Below are 15,208 nucleotides of genomic sequence, written 5' to 3'. Positions count from 1 at the left end.
TTTGTTTTTGCACACAAAAAGTATTCTCGTCACTTCATAACATTAAGGTTAAAACGCTGTAGTCACGTTGACTATTTCAAGGACGTCTTTAGTACTTTTCTGTACCTTGAATGACAGTAATTACGTTGCTTTCTATTGGGGATAAAAACAAACTTCTTGGATTTCATCAAAAATATCTTCATTTGTGTTCCGAAGATGAACGAAGGTCTTACGGGTGTGGAACAACATGAGGGTGAGTACTTAAATGACAGAAATTTCATTTTTGGGTGAACTAAACCTTTAACTACAAACTGTACTATGACTACAACTTATGTATGACTACAACTTTTGTGTGTGGTAGATGCTGTAGGCTGTATATGTTGTCCTATTGTTTTTTTTGTTTTTTTCTCTCTTCCTTTTTCCTTTTTTAAATGTGGACCTTGAGTCTGTAATAAAAGATTGATTGATTGATTGATTGATTGATTGATTGATTGATTATGTATTATAATATCAGCGATGATGAGCTAGATCACTTATTCCAGACAGGAACAACTATGATAATGCTGATTATAAAATGCAACTTTTACGTTATTATTCATGCAATTAGCAGACACTTTTATCTAAAGTGACTTGCATTGCATTCTGGGAATTCAACACATGGCTAGCTGTTAGAGCTACAGGAACGCTAAAAAGAGAGGATCTTTTAAAAAGGAAGAGGGAATGTTTCTTATAGCTTTTGTTGTTGACATGAAATCAACAAACAGTATTTTGACACAAAAACTGTCAAATACAACTAATACAATATTAGGCTTAGTGTTTAGGCTGTTAAAACAAGTTTGTGTGCACTAAAGTTTGGGGTCAGTAAGACAACAATTTAATCAATTTATAAACATTTATAATTCAAATAAGCATATTAGAATGAATTATGAAATATCATGTGACACTGAAGACTGGAGTAATGATGCAGAAAATTCAGGTTTGCCATCACAGCAATGAAATCAGGGTCAACAATGAATTAGACAACAATAAGCATTTAAACTGCTTTTCACCTACTCAGAGCTCACCTGCACGCTTAGAAAACTGTAAGGCAGAAAAATGATGGGGTTTTCCATCACTAGTTGTAACAGCACCTCTTTGTTATGTCATTAAAACTGTTTAAGTCTGCGGTCTTACTCTCAGTGTCTAAAGTCTAGCTGTGTTTAGAACAAAGAGCAACTTGTATACGACAGGTTTTGCAGAAGCACCTCCCACACAATGGCCCCTGAGGAGGGACCCCCTGTAGCCGAGACCCCGGTGCCCAGACCACTCAACTACTTTTCCCGCAATTTTCCCCTCATGTGGCAGCCCCAGGCCCATGCTTGACAGTAACTTCATTAGATGCCTCTTTAACCTGGCCATTCTCCCTCTCATTTTCTCAGAAGTACCTTTCACCAGTTGACAGCCAAGAGGTTTGGGGTAATCAGGCACTGGCTGTTTGTCCTAGACCCTCAGGAAGGATGCGGAATGATAAGGTATGCACCATGTCACTGCTCAGTAAACTGACTGCAGACAAACAGCAAAATTATAACTACATCCTGTGAATTACACAAACACATGACACCAGGAATGGAAAGTTAGACAACTTAGAAACATGCAAAGTTAGTGTTTTTAAATATTAACTTGCATTCAATAGACAATTAAAAAAAAAAAAAACCTCAGCCCATAACTAATACCAATATTAAAATATTCTGCGTTCCTCCTTTATATCTCACAATGTGACTTTATATTTCACAACTGCAACTTTGTTTTGCATAATCGTGACTTTGTCTCGCATTGTACAATGTCATTTCTCATAATTACTACGTTAAATAAGAGTATGAAATAAACCCTAGTATAATTTAAAATCAAGACATGATCAAGTTGTCTTCACTAAGTGTAGACTGGGGCACTCAAGACTTACCCATGGGTTTTTATTAATAGGAGAAGTTCCTCCTTTATGTCTTTCATGTAATGTTCCTTTGACTATCAAGCATATTCTGTTGAATTGTAATTTTTATGACACTGCTAGAAAACGCTTTTATTCAGAAACATGTTTGCATGTAGCACCTGAATGTATTTTAGATTTTCTATCTTATGTCAAGTTGAAATGCTTTATATAATGTACATTTTATGGATGATACTGACCTTTTTTGCCATGTAAATAGCCATGATGCTAACATGGCGTAAAAACTTAATAAACAAACAAACTTTAAAATAAGAAATTAAGTTACAATGAGAGATATAAATGTTAGCTATCAAATAACCTTTGAGATTTTCTACTCTGAGGCAGAAAATGGGCTTCTAACATGACAGTTGTAAATAGTTGGAAATGATCATTGCTGTGGCCAAAATAATCTAGCCTCTGAATCATCAAATAACTATATGTATACATCACTAAACAAGAGCAGCATGTGTTTAATGTTAAACTAAAAATTAAACAAAGGTGATGCCATACTACTCATAAATCTTACACATAATTACTCATAACATTACTCATAAATGACATTACGACTGCCAGCTGAAAGATAATACTGTAGTTATTACAGCCTGACATCTTTCAAAAAAATCCCAAGCAATGTCTTTAGTGCCATAAAATGTGTCTTTAAAAGGAAGCTGCTGGCTGAATGATTCCTTTTGTGCTAGGCAGTGAGCCAAGCCTACAAAGTATTGGATGAAACGTGTATATTTGTAATTCGTAGTAAACCTCAGAGTGTGTAATTTAAAAATTCATGCTGCGATCCTTGTCGCTGATGAGTAGTGTGCATGCATTATTGCATTTGGCCCCAGCGCAGAACAGAATGTGTGTCTACTACTGAATAATGACTGTGAGTCCACTATGACACTGAGACGCTAATGAGCACGTAGCTTCAGGCGTAGTTAGAAACACTGTCTGCCACTGAGAAAGTCACACAAATCCCAGCAGTAAAAACTAAACAGCTGCATCATATCAGAGCGTTTAGCAGAGCCCACACGAGTGCGTTGCATCACGAGGAACATCTGTTAGGCTAAACGGCGTTATCACCAACCGCTTCTCACAGAGCTGTAGATCGATAAACCACAAGTACAAGTACAATGTTTAATAGGCAGTATATTTGAAAGTTCTCGATCGGCAGCGGAGAACGTGACCTGCCGAACTCCCATCCTGAATGAAGAGCTCTTGACACACCTAAACGCTCCATCACTTTCTCTTTAGAGCATCTATCTGTGAAGTTCCCCGAGCGTAGACGCCATGCAGACCCCTCAATGATGCCAACGTCAAAGAGGGGCTTGTCATTACCTCCCCTCATTCACATTTGTCCACTCAAACGTGGCAGAGGAAAAAAGGCACAGATGTTAATCTCTCTCTTATCCCCTCCTTTTTATTAAGGGAGATTAAAAAGAATAGAGTGCAATTTGGACGAAGGCCAAGGCAGACTAGATGTGCAAAGTATTTCTGGATTATTTCCACTTAGTACAGGCGGGGGCTGAAAGGACGGCTGTCTTGTTAGCTGGTGTGTCATTGAAGACTTCACAAGCCAGTTGGTCAACCGGAATCACAATAAACGGTGCTTGTGCCATGACAAAATTCCCATGGAAGTTGATTTGCACAAATGAAAGTCTCTTAAGTTAAATGTGATGATTTGAGACCAAGAGTTCTGGTAACAACTTCTTCAGAGGGTTCGCCTCACGACGGTTGCTAGAGACCCGCCTTTCATGTTTGCAGTTAAAAGAAATAGAAGTGGAAGCGTACCGAGGCTAAAAAGGACTGCTTCTATTTGTTAATCTTTCTTTCTCTATCTTTTCATATGGCCAGGCCTTCCTTTTTTGATTCCTTTCACCTCAAAAGAAAGAGAAAAAAGTTAGTCAGTCCCCTGTTCCTTTTGTTGTGCTCTTTCTTCTCCACACTCTTTATACTTTTATCCTAATCCCAACCATGCATGAGTGATCAGTTGTGTCCTGTTGTTTCACTGTTCTGCTAGTTTTCAATCGGTAGGGTTCCGTCTTTGTTCCCTTTCAGCGAGAAACACAGAAAAAGGTAAAGAGAGGGAAGGGTAATGAAACCTCCTCCGTAGACTTACTCCTTTGTCTTCCTGATCAGGTTTAGTTTGTTTTTTCTTTTAGAGATATAACTGACTGTAATTAGGAGAGATCGGTGCTGTGATGATGTGTTCTTTGCCAGCTCTTAGTCTTTGGAGAGGGCTAGAAATGCTGCATCAAAGCCGACTGATGAAGTCCAGCGGTCACAGAGCCGGAGCAGGTTTTGATGTATGAATTCGATATAAAGATCAGCAGATGTCCGGCCCCGTCCAAAGACCGTATACCTGACAGGTGAAGAATGCTCTCATCCAACATGAAGCAAACAGGCACGAGGACATCTAAAATTCTCCCTGAAACACGAACAAGCTGCACCATGAGGGCCTGGGGGTGTGTTGGTAGCTGTTTGGATGTTTGGCTTCTGTTTTTCCATCAGTCAAACAAGGGTTTTGATCCCTGGACACTCTGGGAATATACAGAAAGAGATGAATTTTAGCTATTTAATCAATAACGGATGCATCGACATCCTCAAAACATGGCGAGCATTTTTTTTTTTCTTTTTTCATTTCTGAGAAATGTGCGCTGCAAACATATGTGTGTCAAATATTTCTCTATTATTTTATTAAAAAATATGTTACAAATGCAATTCACTCATACAATTACTGGAATACATAGTTTTTTATTTCTGTAATAAAATTCATTTTGGGGAAAGGTTCATAAAATAGGGTAAAAAAATAATATAATAAAATAAAAATGAAATTCTTAAAAAGAAAACTTAACATCGTTTGGCATAATATTTTATTACTATTTTTATTAGAAATATATATTTCAACAAAATGGCTTCACTGCATAGTAATATTTGAAAAATGAGGAAATTATATCAACAACAATAATCCCTCTTTAGCTCCTTATGGCTGTGTCAAGGTCAATACATCAGTAAAATATAAAAAAGAAAATAAAAGATAATTTGACTTTTTGTCATGTGGTGTGACTCTTTAAAAACATATTTATGTATTAATAATTCATGATATTTGTAAAAATGCTTTTTACCTTGAAAAATATTTGAAAAACATAATTAACCAAAATAATTAAGATGTATACGCTCACATGAATAAATGATGTAAAGAAAATGTATTAATACTTTTAACTTGATTTACACCACATGACATTTTAGGGTCTCTAAATATAAACTTTTCATAACCAAACGTGAATATAAAGAGTGCATTTCTAAGAATTTGGCGCAAGATTTTTTCCCCCCTTTTCTTTATGGTGATTTATTTCTTCTCTATGCATGACTGTTATGAGATGCATAATAATTTGATTCTCTGCAGAGTAAAGGCTCTGGTCAGTGTGTCCTCTGTTCAAAGGGACAGTCATTGTTGCAGACTGATCCCTCCTCTCTGTGGTTGTCGGGCCTAATTAAAACTATTCTGGGGGCATGGGGTGAGCCGAGGGGGAGGGGCCGGCCAGCACTCCACAGGAAATTATGATCGCAAATGTCTTCCTGTCGAGTCCTGCACTTGGCACTATAAAGTGAGGCGAACCGGCATTACCTGAAAGGGCTGGAATCCGAGCAGACATCCACATCATCCCAGTCCATAGTCCAGCGGGGTCGCACACAAGTGGCCTTTGTGGCCGGCGAAAAACGGGATTAAGAAGGGGTCTTCAAGAGAATTGATTTTCTGTAGAGAACAATGAGCGGGTGAGAGGAGCTGGGGCCAGAGCTCTGAATCACACAGCCTCAGTGCCCCATGAAAGGCCAAAGCCGCACAACACTGAGATTAAAGCAATCAGGTTCTTTACCCCTTTACTGCTTCCCCACTCTCCCCCCGCCCCTCGCCGCCACATTACACACTCGGCTCACAATAAGCAGAATAGGCCCAAAAGAAGAGGGATGAAACGGACTGTTTGCTTTTGCCTTCTCCTCCGGCCCTCCAAACGTCGCACGGCTGCGCTGAACAGGTTGGCGGATTTCGTTAAAGCAACAGCATGCCGTAAATGTAGCATCCGTCCTTCTGGATGTGGCGGCAAGGGGCGCATGTCTCTTTTGGGACGACAGTGTCAGGGAGAAGATGACGTGGTGTGGTGATGGGATCAAGGGTTACACATGAAAGAGGCAGGCTGCTTGGGTGCAGCTGTGGGTGCCATTGTGGTCAATAATTTGCATGCATTTAGTCCAAGCCTGAAAACACTGAGCTGGCTGCTTTTGGAAAGTACGTGAACATTATCGTCATTAATACATGATATTAAATCTCTCATATACGAGTCTTAAAAGCAAACCCCCAAAAAACAGATGTAACATTCTTTAAAATATCTTCTTTTGCTTTTTGAAGAAAGAATTTTCATCTTTGAGAAATACAAAATTTCAAAAAACGCTGGAGAGGGTTAAGTGTTGTCTCTTCCAGAAAGGAGCTTCCCTTTCCAACCAGGGATCAGATTCATAAGGTCGATGAGCACTAAGCCTCTCTGCCTGTCCAGAATGAGGGTTGTGATCTCCCTTTGTGGCTCACTGGGAAGTGTTGGTGCACTTGCCGGCCCCGTTCCATCATTAAACAGATTGTGAGCAGGCTGCTGAAGGCCACGGCCAGGACTGGAGGAGCGGCAGCCACTTCATTAGGGGTATTATGAAGGAAAAAGGCCTTTCTTCTCTCTTCCATAGTCCAGAACTCTCAGGTCTGTTAAATCGTATAATTCTTTTCTAGCGAGGCCATGGCACAGCCACGGCACTTTAGACGCATGACAACTCAGAGATATTAATTACATTCATCTTCTGGAATATGCTCAGAATAAGAGGGAATTTGATATCGGCTGTCCTGTGTTATTTTCTCTCCTCCTCTTCCCTTCTCTCTTGTCTTTTTCCAGCTGGCGCTTTGAAGTGTTCCTGTTTTTGTTCTGGGATGGCTGCGCATCCCACTGCTCCGCGGGCTTTGATATCTCTGCTGGGGTGAGGGGTTACCAGGCAGAGGTCTGGAGCTGGGATATCCTAACTTCTCTCTCCAAGAGGGCTGACCTCTGCACCCGAGGGGCGGTGCGAGCGATTCCAAATGCACAGCTCCTTTTGATGTGCCCTCTTTCAGAGCACTTAATTAACCAGTGGATGAACATTTAGCTTGAGTGAGAACGCTTCCTAAAGAGCATATGTCCTTAAAGTCACTGACTGCCTTTTTGTTGTAAGTCAGAGTGTGGTAAGGGCCACTGAAACAATGATGCCTTGGAACACTAACTTGTTTGGACTGAGAATTGACTAAACCCACCTGTTTACAGAACACTAGTGGGTGAAAAGAATGAAAACAGTGTTCTTTCAGAAGATGAATGCTCTCTTGGCATTGCGTTGTCTTACAGGGCTGGCTTAAAAACAGTAGACTTTCAAAATGCCAAACTTACATTACTGTGCATAAATCATGTTGGATCAAATATGGCTATTTTTGAGCCTTAAGGAGATTCCTCAAAACAGTGTTCTGACAGTGATACAACCAAATATATTTACTATAATGTTTCAAGCAATTCAAAGTTCCTTCATCCGTTTTCTCAGGAATCTTCAAAGGACGATTCTCTAGTGATGGTACAGTAAACACAGCACAAGCACACAAATGAAACTGAACTGAACCATATTTTTGATGTGGTTGGATTAGAATACAAGATCATGTGACTGCCTTCAAAAAGTGTGATGTAGAACTACAATTAGAAGGTATTATGGCTGATATTGGTAAAAACTAAAAATTATTTTCGTGTGGATAAAATGACAACCGTTAAACAGCTTATATTAAAATTCTAATACTATTTTGTCATAAAAAAAAAACACTAAAAACTGAAATCAAGTGAATTTTGGCATCGAAATATTATATGAAAAACAGAAATTAATTTTGAGATTTGATAAAGATACACTTAAAAGGTTAGTTCACCCAAAATGAAAATTCTGTCATTAATTACTCACCCTCATAAGACTTTTGTTCATCTTTGCAACACAAATTAAGATATTTTTGATGAAATCTGAGAGCTCTCTGATCCCGCCATAGACAGCAATTTAATTACCACTTTCAAGGCCCAGAAAGGTAGTAAAGACATTGTCCATGTGACGAAGATGAACGAAGGTCTTGCGGGTTTGGAACGACATGAGGGTGAGTAATTAATGACAGAAATTTCATATTTGTGTGAACTAACCCTTTAACAGTGTTTTTAAAGATTAACTTTTAGTATATGCAGACAAATGTCTAAAATTTAATTTAAAAATAGTGGAAATGAGAATGAACACTTAAAAATTACAAATAAATATACAGATAAATTAAAATAAAAATATCTAATATTGATCATTAACCAATATAATGCATCCCTAACCACAAGTGTGTAATTCACCATTCCGACACCCCAGTATTGGCTGGAACAACAGAGTGACTTTGGGGTGGAGCTATTTGTTGCTCAATGGCAGACAAAGTGTGTTTGTAGAACCTGTTTGATATTTGCAGTTCTGTTTGGTGAGGCTGGTGAAAGAAAAATTACACAGTACAAGTACACAAGAGTATATATGTTTGAGAAAATCAGGGATCCATATTAATAAGCACAATTGTAAAAATAAATTAAAGTTAAAAATATTTTATTTTGCTTTGGTCTTATGAAAAAGCATCAACTGAACTTTCAGATCTCACTGTGTTGTAATTAAGACTTGAAAAGAGTCTGCAATAATATCTCAGGAAAGTAGTATAATTATGAAGCTGTTATTACTGAAACAAGACTTAACTATTCAGCAGTCCCACGGCGGGTGCTTTACCCTCTCTCAACAGCTCCTCAAGCCAGATAAACACTTACTCAAAAAGCCCGAGATCTTCATGTCTGCTTTAGAGACAGTTAACATCAATATATGACAATATGAATGTCATGAAGCCTGCAGCGAAAGGTAGGGCTTTTTTAAGGATCCAATTTCCAGTTTCTCCTGCTCTCAATGCCCATAAAGTGGGTCGCTGCTGCCCAGGAGAAGCAGCCTCAGCTGGAACATGCTGGATTCATCAAGCCTGGAAAATCAATTCTTTATTGCAGCACTTTGTGGCTAATAATTTCCCCGGGTCTCAGTAGGAAAGAGCAAATAAAGCCTGTTTGTTTCATTTTGGAGGTCCAGTAAAACTCCCCCATGCTGCTGGTCAGACTGTGACTCCTCTCCACACCTGACTAATACAAACCCGATCGGCTACAGTAAACTCTACTGCATGACACACTAGCGGCCTACGATCATACAACATAGAAAGCCCAATTATCCATTACAGAAGGTTGCATGAGTAATTATGGAAAGTTATGATAAATATATCTGCTCACATGTAAAGACTGATAATTCCCCTTAAGGTTTGAGGAATAACAATAGTCTCTCTCTCTCTCTCATTAGGAAACAAAATCCTTTTGACATCACACCACAGGCATTCGGTTTGAATTTCACTAATAAATTCCTTATGTCTGTAAAGCTACCAAAAATGATATAAACAGAATAGAGCAAGAATTAAAACAGCAAGAAGAAAAAACATCACCGGACTTCAGACTTTGCTATGACAAACTAAAAGACGTGCTCCCATAGCTAGATCCCTTTTGTCTTACAAGCATAAAAAGATTTTAGGAGATTTACTTGCTGCCTCTGACTTAAACATCAAGGCTTAACCTATTTCTTTATGAATAAGGAGTTGCAGTATCGCAGAAGAGCTCAGAGCAGAACCTGATGATTCAGGCTTCCACTCGCCCTGGCATTTGAGAGCTGGAGTCTTAATGACTTTGTTCCCATGCGTTTCAGTCATGCTTTGTGACATCTGATCAAACACTGTTGGCACACGCTCAGCAGCAGTTACTGTACATGGCCAGAGACCGAAAGACAGAACGGGAACATGTTGTTCAGCGAGAGGGGGGATTTGAATGAAATGGACTGTGTAGCCTCTGAGATCAACCGCTGCTGGATGCTGCGAGCATGATGGACGGATCTGATACCATTTTGTGGCCTAATGAGGTAGCAAATCAACTCCGGCAGGGAGAAGAAATGCCCTGTGCCTTTTTATTCCTTTCAAAAACTATTTTCTGAGTCGAACAGAATATCTTTTTCTATAAGCATTTTTCTCTCTGGTAAACATTGAGGTTAATATAGGAGTGTGTATGAATTTATATCTGTGTGTGTGTGAGCAAGACTATGTTGTTCCGGTGAGGTGTTTTGCAGTCAGCTGACGTTTGACAGTTCACACAGATGTTCTACAGACTGCCTACCTGTGGCTGGCCGATCGATCATCTCTGTGGGATTCTCCAACAATAGGCGAGGCCGGCTTTCTGTTCTCTACGGCTTGCATCACATTCTTTAATATCCCGTTAACTCTATTCTCAAATCCACTACTATAGACAGCATACCATGAACATGTTTATAGTGCTTCGACTAGACCTGTGTACCACCAAACAGAGGCTGACTCAAATACTTCTCAGTTCTTGCCACCCACGAAACACTTTAGTCATTCCAGCACTTTGGCTTTAAGTAGATTTCGCACACAAATCATAGTTCTGGACTAAGAAAATCTCAGAGTGTCAAAAACATAAGAAGCAGCCTTCGTGTTTTTCTAAAAATTTGCTGTAATATCACTTATCTACAGCTGTTCAATCAGATAAGAGGACGTGAAAGTGTGGCCCTGTTACAAGCAAGATTCCCTGTGAAACGTCCAAGCATAAGACAATTTGTAGTTTAATGTTTTGTTAAAATCAATGAGATAATATCTTGGAATGCACTGAAATTCAAATTCTGGGCAATACTAATAATTATTTTCATCTTATGGCTGATAATAACAGATAAATGGTCGATATTACAATTCACATTATTGTGCATAAATGAATCCAAAATGCAATAGTAAAAAAATCAATTTGATCAATTTGTTAAAGACTACAAAGGATGTACAGTATATAAAATGTATATAAGATATATAAAATTATACAGTATATACTTTTTTTTTTTTTTACTTTAAGAGCTAGGTCACTTGAGTACTAGACTAGGTTACCTGAAAGTTAAAATAGGAATAAGCATGCACAATGAAATATTGACCAATATTGATGAATTTTAAAACATCTGACATCAGCCAATAACCAATATGCTACAGACTGTTGTTAGGGATACCGTGCATCCTTAATAATATCACAAAAAATGGTGGTCATGACCCTGACATTAAAGGGATAGTTCACCCAAAAATGAAAATTATCCCATGATTTACTCACACTCAAGCCATCCTAGGTGTATATGACTATCTTCTTTTAGACAAACACAATCAGATATATATTTAAAAATATCCTTAGTCCTCCAAGGTTTATAATGGTTGTGAATGGGGGGGTTGCATTTTTAAGCCAAAAATAATGCATCCATCCATAAAAAAGTAATCCATATGGCTCCAGAGGGTTAATAAAGGCCTTCTGAAGCGAAGCAATGTGTTTTTCTAAGAAAAATATCCATATTTAAAACTTTAAAAATTCAAATAGCTTCCAGCAGACGACCGTACGCAGAATGCACAAGTCGACTTGAACCAAATAAATAAACCCCTGACGCAATGTATGACGCAGGATGTAGGAGTATTGTAAACGTAGACGTCTCTCGCGGTTCAAACAAATAGGGCTGTGCAACAAATTTAAGCTCCTCTTATATCGAAATCCTCCGACATTTCTCTTTAAAAATTATTGTTTTAGACTTATAATCCGTGACTGGTGATTTGTTTTGCTTTATCCTCTGCGCATCCGTGTTCGTCATTACGTTGTGCGTCAGGTCAAAGGATACTCTTCTGCCGCAAATTGACTTGTGCATTCTGCATACGGTCATCCACCGGAAGCTAGTTATTTGTATTTATAAAGTTTTAAATATGGATATTTTTCTTACAAAAACGCATCGCTTCGCTTCAGAAGGCCTTTATTAACACCCTGGAGTTGTATGGATTACTTTTTTTTTTTGGATGGATACATTATTTTTGGTTTCAAAATGTGGCCCCCCCATTCACAACCATTATAAACCTTGGAGGACTAAGGATATTTTTAAATATATCTCTGATTGTGTTCATCTGAAAGATGATAGTCATATATACCTAGGATGGCTTGAGAGTGAGTAAATCATGGGATAATTTTCATTTTTGGGTGAACTATCCCTTTAAGTGTCTTTTTGTATCATCCTGAAGCTGTTTATTTTGTGGCAATAGCTATATTTCCATCCACCTATTTTATGCACATTTTACGATATCACATTAAAAAAAAGAAACGCTGGATGGTAACGTCAATATAAATATAAATTCTAAAAATGTTTAAAAAAAAAAAAAATTCTCAATTGAGTCAGATAAAATTATCCAATAATAAAACGTGTATAAACTATGATGGAAACACATTTACCGAATAAATTCCTCGATGTGCATCAAAAAATACATCCAACTTATAACTGGACAAAGTGTTCAGTGTAATTACTTCACAGAACTGTCTTACACGACTGTTCCCAAACAGCAGGTATACGCCTCCGAAAGCAAGATAACTTTATTGCATTTCATCTGCGTGCTCTGATAATAATTATATCCAAAATTATTATATACAGTCCTACTGCAGAAACTTCCACTTATCTTCTTTCTAGTAAATTTGATCTGCATGTTAAAATGGAGAATGTATCTATGCTATAGTTAGCAGTTGATCTTGACTAAAAAAAATGCAGGTACAGTACACACCAAAACAGAGAGTTCCATGGTAATTCAGACCATCTCTTTACATGGAGCTTTAGCTTTATTTAAGACCTCATGTCTGCAGTGAACTACCAGTTCTACACTTCCTACTACTCTGTTCCCTGAGTGGTGATAAACACTCAACATATGGGAAATTACTGTTGGGTAATAAAAGGTTGTTGGCTTTTGCTGACATGTAATAAATTAGGCCGTTTGCATAGGAGAGCTACAACAGGGGCTCCTAAGAAACACCTATGTGGTACTTTTGTACATGCACACTGCATGTCTTCTTTGTTTTTACATTAACTCTGTTATACCTCTCGTAGTTGGTGGTAACACAGTGGGGTATATACACACAAATTACACGAATAAAACTCCTGAAGCCTGGAAAATATTTTAATAGATTCCGTCCCCCCGCCATAACAGCCGAGTGCCGAACGTGCCACACTGGTGAACTCCGTGAGTATTACTGGTGCAATTAAATGTGAAACGCTGGGAGGAACAGGAGGGAAAAGATGCCCAAAATGGCAGTAAACAAGGGAAATGACACTTGACAACTTGTAATTTATCGACGTTGTTTGAAAGAAAAAAGACTCACTGTTTTACAGAGAGAAAAGAGAGGCATGGGGAAGCAGGCGTTAAAGAAAACCATTCATAGAACACAAATGCATCAAAAGCAACCCAGAGCGGAGAGAAAAGAGAAAGGGAGAGATAGATAAAGCGACAGGGGGAGAGAGAGAACAGCAAGACTTCAAAGTCCATATGCAATAAGCAGTGCACACAGAAAGCAGAGCACATGATAGGACAGAGAGCAAGAAGAGCCCCCTGGAAGCTTGTGGGGGCCTCTCCTCATATCATCTCATCTCACAGAATGCCAGATTTCAGTCAGAAGCCTGCTGAACAGTGACCATTACACAGAATGTGGAAGAGATCATAAATATACTTACTAAAACCACCCGGCCCCAAAAATAAAACGAGCCCCAAACCGTGCTTTAAAACAGCTGCGTTCGAAAAAGGCGGCAAGTAAAAACCGCCAGTTACAAACATAAACATGCTTTTTTTAAAATATATAAAAAGCTTTATCTTGCATCAATGGGACAGTAGTAGCTGAAAATGTAATTGCATGTCACGTTCGGTGATAACAGTACAAACAACTTGAGCAAATCTAGATAATAAGTCCAATTAGGTATTATCTTGGCTGGGAATGAGAGGAGCTGCTTTGATAATGGTGTTATCAGTCCATTTCTACACATATGTCCATTACACCTCTGCATCGTGGTGCTATTAAAAGTGGCAGATTGATAGTCATTCTGCCAGTAAAATAACTCGGAATAGAATTTAAATTGTTCCAACAAAATGCACTGTCACCAATTTCTGCTAAAAGAAAATAAATAAATAAATGTGAATAATAACAAGTGCACTGCTTCAATTTGTGCCTGGCAGATGGGTAATGGAATGATTATGGGTATTGTGTGATAAACTGGACATGTGTGAGTGTGTGTCTGTGAGCGTGTGTGTGTGTGTGTTCCGTCCATTATCAAGCAGTGATATTGTTACACAAAAAGAATGCGCTTTTTTTGGAGTATTTACCAGAGAAGTGGCAAACTGTATGTTTTTTTCCCTCCAACATAATAGTGAAATCATAGGGAACAAATGGATAGTGAGAGGCTAATATGAACTGAGTCTGGAAGGCTATAACTTGCAATCATTGAGCAGCTAGTATTAGATCTGTGAGTGTAAATGCCTTGCCTTCCTTCATTTGTCACAAAACAACTGTGAAAAAGATTGTGTTAAAATGATTATACTATTTTTTTTAGATGCATAGAAATCTTCTGGGGATTTGAGCATAAAGTTTTAATTTATCCTTGGGGAAAAAAAACAAAAGAAAAAAAGTAGAAAAAAAGACCATGTTGTATGCTAGTTGGAGGCATGACACTCTTCAGCGTAAATGAGGAAAGCAAACGCACTACATTAGAGGTGGGGAATAAATATTCCAATTCCAGCCCAAAGTGTCTTTATTTTGACTCAAATGTGAGATATGCCGTTGCCATGGTGATATGGAGCAGGCTGCAGCCCTCTCCCCAGCTGTTGGGAGGTTTTGTCTGTGTGTGTGTGTGTGTGCGTGTGTTTGTGCAAGCCCAAGCGCGCACATTGAAGCCCCGCTCTCGTGCTGTGTTCCCCTTTCAGCCGCCAGAATAGAGTCTCAACTAATCCGTGAAAGTTGCGGTGCTCTGAACCGCCAGCCAAGCCTTTTCCCACTGAATTGAGGGCCGGGGGTCTGCACTGGGCTTTACACTTGATTGGTCTTCGCCGTGGCAAGACTCCCCTCCCTGCTGGGTGTGGGCCCGTCCCCCTCGCTGTGCTGCTCGGGTCTAGGCTAATCGGCTTCTCCCCGCCGTAATTACCCACACCCGGCTCGGGCATGCTGAAGCCACCAGTAGTCTCTCGGTCTCTTTCTTCATCCCAGTCCCTCACCAGTACTGGCACCTTGGACCACAGGCTGGCATCGGTGCCAG

At 39.0% G+C, this 15,208-nt stretch overlaps 1 long non-coding RNA gene across 1 annotated transcript in view; it reads left to right on the top strand.

Moving 5' to 3' along the window:
- The window catches only part of LOC125259189, a 46,122-nt gene that overhangs the window by 16,929 nt on the left and 13,985 nt on the right, over window positions 1-15,208 (top strand). The window contains exon 2 of the long non-coding RNA XR_007182745.1: window positions 1,398-1,490. This is a non-coding gene — a long non-coding RNA (uncharacterized LOC125259189). The remainder of the gene's footprint in view (window positions 1-1,397; window positions 1,491-15,208) is intronic.

The sequence above is a fragment of the Megalobrama amblycephala genome, linkage group LG23 (assembly GCF_018812025.1).
Source record: "Megalobrama amblycephala isolate DHTTF-2021 linkage group LG23, ASM1881202v1, whole genome shotgun sequence".
In the NCBI taxonomy this organism is placed as follows: Eukaryota; Metazoa; Chordata; class Actinopteri; order Cypriniformes; family Xenocyprididae; genus Megalobrama; species Megalobrama amblycephala.
The sequence above is the reverse complement of the archived record's forward strand: the minus strand, read 5'-3'. Positions and strand labels throughout refer to the sequence as shown.